Consider the following 8,948-nt stretch of genomic DNA (forward strand, 5'->3'; position numbering starts at 1 on the left):
ATATTGGAAATTTCTAAATGAATGCCCTGTATGAATCTCAAACTCAATGTGTGCAAAATGGAACTCATATTTTCTGCCCAATTTACACCCTCTTTACTGTCCAAGGGGACCTCCTTCCATCCCCTCAAATAAAACCTTGATATTATCCTTAATTCTTCATTCTACTTGTCCAATTAGTTACCAAATTTTCTCCTTTCTACTTCCCCAATATCTATAGCAATATATCTTCTCTCCACTCACTTTCCACTACTATCCTAGTCTTCCTGAGTCCAAGTCCAGTCCCATCCAGCTGCCTCAGTAGAACAATGATATCACTTCCTTTTGTGTCTGCAATCATGGAAGGAGATAACTTTTAGCATTACTCGATCTCAAAGTTGGAAGGGACTTTCTAAAAGGACATCCAGACTAACTCCTTCATTGTAAAGATTATACAATTGATTTTTAGGTAATAAGTGAGAGAGTCAGAAGTTCTATGCTATTACTATTACATCTAAGAGTTTCTAGACTGGGGAAGAATCATGGAAGAGGAGATAAATGCATCATGAACTTAGGTGAGACATCAAGGCCTTGAGTTATTGGATGTCCTGAACTTCTGGGCCCTTGAACTTCTTGGCTGCTGAATCTCAGCATCAAGCACCCCAGGATGCTCTGATTTCTTGAGGTTTTTTGGGTACTAGTGAGCCCCTTAAAATCTTAAAATTCTGGCTCTCAAGTACTCTTGAGACCTCAGTCTCTGAACCTGAACAAGCACTTAACTTTGTTTGCCCTAAACCCTTTAGAAGTTATTCCTGCCCATTTCTCTGATTACCTTGTGTTATTTTTGTATCTTTAGAAAGTAAACTACTAAAACAAAGTGAAAGGAAGGAAAGAAAGAAAGAAGGGAGAGGGGAAAGAAAAAAGAAAGGAAGGAAGAAAGAAAAAGAATGAAAGGAAAGAAGGAAGGAGAGAAGAGAAAAAAGGAATGGAAGGAAAAAGGGAAAAAATGAAGGGAGGGAGAGAGGAAGAAAGGAAGGAAAAAAGAGAAAGAAAGAGAAAGGAGGGAAGGAAGGAAGAGAGAGAGTGAGGGAGGAAGGAAGGAGAAAGGAAAGGAAGGTAAGGAAGGAGGAAAGAAGGAAGACAAATCGAAAAAAAAGGAAAGACGGAAAGAAGGGAGAGAGGGAGGAAGGGAGGAAGGGAAAGGGAGAGAGGGAGAAAGGAAGCAAAGGAGGGAGGAAGGTAAGAAGAAAGAAAATCTCTTTTTAAGAGCTGGGACCCTTTTGTTTTTGTTTTTGTAACCCCAACATCTAGCACAGTGCCTACCGCATAATAGACATTTAATAAATGCTTGTGGAAATCACTGATAAACTTGAGCCTCTGAGCTCCAAGACCCCGGGTCCTCCCAAGCCCCTAGCCCTGAGCCAACGAATCCTTGATCCGCCAAACCCTACTTTGGGTAACACTTTGTGTCCCCAACCCTTGGTCCCTAAAGTAATCCTGAGTCCCAGAGTCCTTGAATCTTTTCCCCTGAGTCCCAAGTACACGAACTCTAAGCCCAGAAGCCTGTTCTGGTGCTGAGTTCTAAACGTGAAAAGCCCATCTAAGGAAGAGATCTTCCCTCCCACAGGCCCTAGGAGGGACAGGGGCGGGGTGGAAAGGAGAGAGGACAGCTGAGGTGAAAGTATCCATCAGTCTGACTGGATGTCTGTCAGTCTCAGCCCCTCCCTGCCGGCTGCTCACTCTTCCCCACAGAAACTTGAGTCACAGCCACTGTCCAGGCTCCCACCCCTAGCGACCTCAGCCCCGCCCATTGGTCCCAGAATCTGGCCCTTGGGAGGGAGACGGGGGAGGGGACGGACGAGGTTTCTTGGGGGAGAGAGTCGTATTTGTCTGTCTACGTGTGGGTGCCCTCGGAATCGAGGGTCCTCTTCAGTCTCACCTTGCAGTCTTAATCTTTCTTTGATTCTCTGTGACTCTGCCTGCAAATTATTCATATTATTATTAATAAAACTAATGATACTAGTAACTCATCTTTATATGGAGCTTTTAGGCTTTCCACGGATTTCTATCCTGCTTTCCTCTCTGACTCCCCGCCCCCCCCCCCCAAGTCTGCTCATTTTCTCAGGTTCAGAGTTCGAAGAAGAGCAGAAGGAAGCTTGTTCCTTCGCAGAGACCCCAGGTCAGCCAGAAACTTCAGAATTCTTCCACTTCGCTCCTCCTCCTCCGTCCTAGAACTAGGACTCCGGGGGTGACTACTGCGCACTTCCTTCTTGTCCCAGACCTGCAGCCCAATCCCGATTCCGGATCCCCAGGCTCACATGGGCCAGCTCTTTGGGGCTGGGTGTGCCGGGAGATGCCAGCGCGCTGACACAAAGCACCCCCTCTCCCCCCGGGCGGGTGTCGACGTCACTGGGAGGGACGGTGATTGGCGGGGAGCGGCCCCCCTAGAGAGAGACACCTGCCTCACTCTGTATTCCCAGGAGTCCCGACTTGAGCTGGATGTATATGATAGCTGAAGGGGGTGGGGGGCGGTGCTAAGGAGAGAGAGAAGAATCTTATTAGAAGGAATCTCCAGTTGGGACTTAACTCTCCGTTTCCTCCTTGTTGCCTCCCCTCTCTACCCCCTCCCCCCCCCGGCCTTTTTCCACCACTTCACTGTATTTCCGCAACCCGGGATTTCCCCGGTCGCAATGACCTGTTCTGTACTCACCTAGCTACCCTTCCCTCAGCAGAAAATACACTTTAATCATCTGAGGTGCCAAATGAGGACACCCCTCCCCTTCGTTCACCCATCCCCAGCCACCTAGCAGGGAACCAAAGGCTGGAGGAAAGTACTAATTGGTCTCTCCTTTGAGGTGGTATATTAAAGGTGCGGAAGGAGGCAAATATTGTCAGAGACTGTCAATATGTTTATTTGTTTTTACTTTTTTTTTTAAACAAAGAAATTGGATAGGTGAGTGAAAGAAATATTCGTGATATTAAAAATAATAGAAGACTATCAAAAACATTTTGCTAAATTAAAAATAAATATTTTGAAAATAAAATAAAATTTGATTAAACAATTTTCAAATGAAGGCGGAAGGGAGGGCTGTCCTGGATCATATATTTAGAGCTGGAAGGAACCTTAAAGGTCATTTGGAATCAAAAAATGAATCTGAGCTGTCAGTTGATAGATAGCCCAGTAGGTGGGCAAGTCACTAAATCTCTGGGTTAGTTTCATTATCTATAAAATCAGGATAGTAAGAATTACACTATCTACCTTAACAGAGTTGTTGTGAGAGTCAAATGAACTCATTCGTGTTAACTTTGTAAACAGGAAACACAAAGAGCTCTATAATTTTGAGCTATTTTCCTTTGTTTAAAAACAAACATGATCATGGATCTACTATGCACTGGGCCATGGATACCATATACTGCTCTCAAGAAGCTTGTAGTCTTTTTTTAATTAAAGCTTTGTATTTTCAAAACATATGATAGATAATTTTCAATATTCACCCTTGTTCCAAATTTTCCCCTCCCTTCTGCTCATCCCCTCTCCAATATATGTTAAACATGTGCAATTCTTCTATACATATTTCCACAATCATCATGCTGCACAAGAAAAATAAAAAAGGAAAAATTTGAGAAAGAAAACAAAATGCAAAGCTGTTGGAATCCTAATGTTAACTCAACTTGAAACAAGGTGATAACTCAAGGGAGATGTTAGAATCCTAGTGTTAACTCAATGTAATTGATACAATGCTTGTGTTCACACCTTTACTCATTGGAGTTCACAAGTATGGGAGTTTCACAAAGTAAACTTTGTAACTTTGTGAATTCACACCTCCCTTGAAGCTCTTAGGGCCAGAGAGCACTCTGGGAAGAAACCCATAATCCTTCTCTCTCATATCCCACAATTCTTCTCTCTCATATATAAGAAACACTAGGATTCCAACATCCTATACAGGTTACTTTACTTCTTGTTAGGGTGAAGTAATACAAAGCTTATAATCTAAAAGGACTTTAAGGTGGGATTGAGAAGAAAAATTAACTTCACTAGAATTGAGGAATCTAGATCTCCTCGAGTCCTCTCTGAGATTAGTTTTTCAGTACCACTTGAAGAGGCTGGAATAACAACCCTAACTCAAAAATTTGGAGGTTAATCTGGAGTCAAAGTAGAGAAAAAACACTGGATTCAACTTCTGCTTTACCCAGTTACCATCTATGTGATCCTGACTATATAATTTAAATTTTCTGACCTCACTTTCCCTTTCTAAATTTGAGAATTGGGGGGCCATTATCTGCTTAAAACATTATAATATCATGGCTTTTGCCCTTTGTTCATTTTCTGACTCCTGAACTCTCTGTTTAACAGATGACTGAGCTTCTGTTCTTTGTCTTTGTGTTTTATCTTATTCTTTCTCTCAAAATGGTCCTCATCGCCTAAAACCTCTGCCCCTCTAGTCCTCTGCTCCCCAGAAGCCTCTGCCCATCTCATTCTACCTGTTTCTATGCTTTAATAATAAGAAGAATGTTTGATGTTCATGCTCCTGCCCTAGAGAGAAGGCAAAGGGATCTGGCATTGGGAAAGTTAGGAGAGGGACTACAGCCTCCCCTTCTTGTGTCAGGTTTTGCCCACTCTCCCCTCTCACCCAGGAAATCACATGATAGAGGAAGTCATGGCTCACTCATCCCTCCTTCCCTAGGGGTTGGGAGTGGGGGCGGCAGGTCTGCCTTCCACTCCCTTTCCTGGATCAGAATTCTAAAGAAAGGGACTTTTATGGGCTCAGGGCCAGCACTCTTGGATTTGAGGTTCTGTTGCCCATCCCTTCATCCTGTGACTCAGCTTCTCCTTCAGACCAGGTACAGTTTCTTGGTGCAAGAAAGATATTCCCACAAAGGCATTCTTCCACCTCCTGAAAGAACAATGCTTTTTCCTTCATGGCAGCATCAGAAATCAGACTGAGGGAAAAAAATTGTAGTCAACAGGGATTTGACTGGGAAGGAGATTAACTCAAAGGCCTCCTTCACTTGTTACCTTGAAACTTATGCCATGCCTCTAATATTTCCCTGAGTCATCGTCATCATCCCAACAAACTGCCCCATCACTCTTCTAAGTCTCACTACCTATTCCTGGGAGTCTTCCCAGATTGGGTATTTTGAGTCCATTCTTTCAACCCTTTGATTAGTTCCTATTTTGTCTTGACATGGAAGTGTCTGGTCCTTCTCTCTGATAGAGCATCCCCAGCAATTTCCTCATCTTAATCACTATGCCATCTCTTAAATATATATATTGTAAAATTATATATATATATATATATATATATATATGTATGTATATAGATATATATATAGTTAAAAAAATGCAAAGATCTCGATCCTTCCCGTCATTGATAAAGCATCAGAGCTGAAAAGGAACTTTGAGTGATCATCTATTCCACCCCAACTAATAAACAATGAGGACCAATGGATTGCCAAAGGCAGCACTATATGTTAAGGTGAGTTTCAGTACTATCAAAAACAATGCTGATTCAACTTGTGAGTTGTCACTACAGGACTGTTAACTAATTCATGCAAAACTGATTCTTAGTAAAATATGAATATAAAAGTACAAAGGTTACCTTTAAACATGTATAGATGGAAAAACAGACTGGGACAGCTAGGTAGCAAAGTACTCCAGCCCTAAAATTAGGACATGAGTTTAAATCTGACCTCAGACACTTAGTAGCTGTGTGACCCTGGTCAAGTCACTTAACCCCAATTGCTTCCAAGAAAAAGAAAAAAGCAAACAGGGATCCACAGAGGAGAAAGAATTTGTTCAAGATCACATAGCAAGTTAGTAGCAGAGGTGGTATTACGACTGGGGGGCCTTGACTCTTTCTAGGCTCTTTATATTATAGGACACTGACTTTTTTGATCTTGGTGTAATATCTTCTCTTCTCTCTAGGAAAGCTGTACCTAGTTGCTTCAGACTGTGGAGACCAAACCTGATGTGCTCTCCTCACTTTAAGGCACAGCATAATTAAATACTGAATTAAAAGGCTGTTGAGTCCCTTTTAAACGACAGAGTGTGGATCATGTCACATCCATGACTAGATGTTCCAAATCTTCTGATGGTTCCCCCTGCCTATAGGACAAAATCCCAGGATATTTAACTTGGCTTTCAAAGCCCTTCAAATTCTGATCCTAACACACCCTAGCAACCTTATCATCCGCTATTTCCTATGCTAATATTATGGGATTATTCAAATTCCCCAAATAATCCCCTCTTCCCACTGCAGATCTATCCTTTCCCCAATCTCCAACTATAAAAATATTACCTAAATAATGTTATTATTGTTCTTGTAAATAATATGATATTGTAGGAAAGAGCCCTGGATTCTGGTACAGCTCCAACACTTACTACTCACATCAATAACCAATTAAATCACCGATAATCATTCATTAAGAGCCTACTGTGTAGTAGGCATTGAGCTAGGTAGTAGGACTAAAACCACAAAAAAGGAATCAGCTTTTGCTCTTGAATGAGGTGAGGATGGTATGTGATGCAACATGAAGACATGTAAATAAATACAAAGTAATTTTAGGAGAGAAAGGTAACAAGCGGAGGAATAGAAAGTTCATATGCCATGAGTTAAGCCTGATGTAAGAGGAAGGACTGATTTAGAATTGGAAGTGAATAAAGGACATATTCCATGTAGGACCCACAGTCTGTGCAAAGATATTTATTTTTCTTTTGAGTCAATCTGGGTTAAGTGGCTTGTCCAGGGCCACATAGCTAATATATATTTAAGGCCATATTTGAACTCAGGTCCTCCTGACCTTGTGGTGCTCTATTCACTGAAATACCCAGCTGCTCTGGCAAAGACATCTTTAAATAATACCTTTAGTCCATGAATGGATGAGTGAATGAAAAAAGCATTTATTAAGCTTACAACACTGTGTTAGAGAGAAGCTAATAGGTCAGTTTAGCAGGAACATAGCATATAAATGGTATAATGGAAATACCATCTCAAATGCATGAAGTATTACCGGTTTCCCCTTAGCTTTCTAGAGCCTCCACTGTCAAGACACTGAGATTAATTTAAAATTTTTTAAATCTACCTTTGTGTATTCAATAGAATGTAAGTTCCTTGAAGGCAGGAACTGGTTCATTCTTCCATCCCCTAGCACAAAGCACAAATTAATAAGTGATTAATAAATGCTTGTTGATTTGATGCTTAATTGTTTCCTCCTTTGTAAAATAGGATAATAATACTTTCTCTCCAGATCTCACAAGGTTGCTGCAAGGCATTCACTTTGTGAACTAGAAAGGCCTAAGGAAATGTGAGCCATTTTTATTGTAGTCCTTTAAGGCTCAGCTCAGATGCTATCTCCTTTGGGAAGCCTTCCATGACCACTCTGGCCAATGGTACAGTCAATGAAAGCTGCCAGTGTTCAGACAAGAAACAGTCTCCAGATGGGAGTTGGGGGAGGTAGTTATATTTTTTCTTGGTGTGTTTAATTCCTTTTCTGTTAGATTGTAAAGTCTGTGAATTTCTGGATCAAACCATATCTTTGTTTCCTAGGAACTTTTGACGCAACTACTCTGAAATAAGGTTCAGGGTCCTGGGCTTGAATGGAAGTCAGTAGAACTGGTTTCCAATCCTGATTCTCTCACAGGCTAGCTCTATCATCTTAGGTAAATCACTTTCTAGGATCCAGTTTCCTCCTCTACAAATGGAGTGTTATAGTCTCCAAGGTCCCTTTTCAGCTCTGCCATCTGACAAATGTCTGTGTCATTGCTGTTGACTTAATGGTTATATTGGTCTTGCTTTGATCTTCAGTCTTATTCCAGTTCAACTTGGAGTATTTTCCTTTAGCCTGAACGCTAAGTCACTGATACCCTGATCCTCCCTCTTCACTCCCAAGGGACCCAAAATAGAGGGCATCTTCCTTTCAAGTTCCCAAACGCAAGTCTGAATGTGTGGGGGTGGTCTAGCTCCCTTACTCCCTCTGGGAACTGATCTTCAGGGAAGATGAGTCTGCTCCGAGCTCTGGAAGCAGCCATGGGGCACACTTGATCCTCAAAGAAAGGCCCGCACATCTGGACCCCGAACTAATCCCTGGACAATGGAATAGCCTGCATCTTGAAACTCCTGGGGTCAAGACAAAAGGCAAAATAGGAGTGCACAGGATATGGTCTTATCCTCCCTTCCACTCAAACTCTATCTTCCCTTATAAACCCTCCCTTTCTTGCTTCCATTTCTCAGAAGGCCCCTGCAGCCCCATCGATCCACCTTTCTGAGCAAGCTCCTGTCCTCTGTCTGATGTTTGGAACGATGAATTTGGCTCCTGTCCCCGGCCCCAACTCCGTCAGTGGGCCTGGGGAGAAGGGGGTGGGGATGCTGATGGAGAGGAAGGCAGAGACCGAAGGGTCAGGAGGGGGCGGGGGAGATCATTGGGAGCAGAGACAGATGTGGCCCTGAATGGGCCTACAAGTTTCGGAGTTATAATTACTGGAGGAGGAGGGGGGAAGGGAGAGGGTCAGGTCATCTGCCTGAGTTTACTCGGCACCCCTTGGAGTATTAAAAGAATTTAGGGTTTTGGGAGCGGTGTGTGCAACTGGTTTTAGGCTAAGGAAGCTGCCTCTGGGCCCCGCTGGAGTCCGCAACAGGCAGAAAAGGAGCTCCTCAGCGGGGAGCAGAGGTCCTAGTATCCCCCTCCCCCAGTAGCCAACTAGGTTTAGGACCGGAGGTGGGGGGCACATACGATTGGGATTTTATTTTTTCTCTGGGATGATGTCTGGACTTCTCCCTCCCATAATCCCAGGCCCGCAAACCTCACACGTCTGCCGGAGGACTTGGGGGGAATGCGGATTGGGGGCCCACACGCCAGCCCCCCTTCTTGGGGGTGGTGAGTCACCAGCTTCTCTCTCAACTCTCCCTACATAGTCTCCACACTCTGCTGGCCGATACCAAAGTACGTTCGTGGGGGAGAAACGTCCCCAAAGG

This window comes from Antechinus flavipes, chromosome 3, assembly GCF_016432865.1.
Source record: "Antechinus flavipes isolate AdamAnt ecotype Samford, QLD, Australia chromosome 3, AdamAnt_v2, whole genome shotgun sequence".
NCBI lineage: Eukaryota > Metazoa > Chordata > Mammalia > Dasyuromorphia > Dasyuridae > Antechinus > Antechinus flavipes.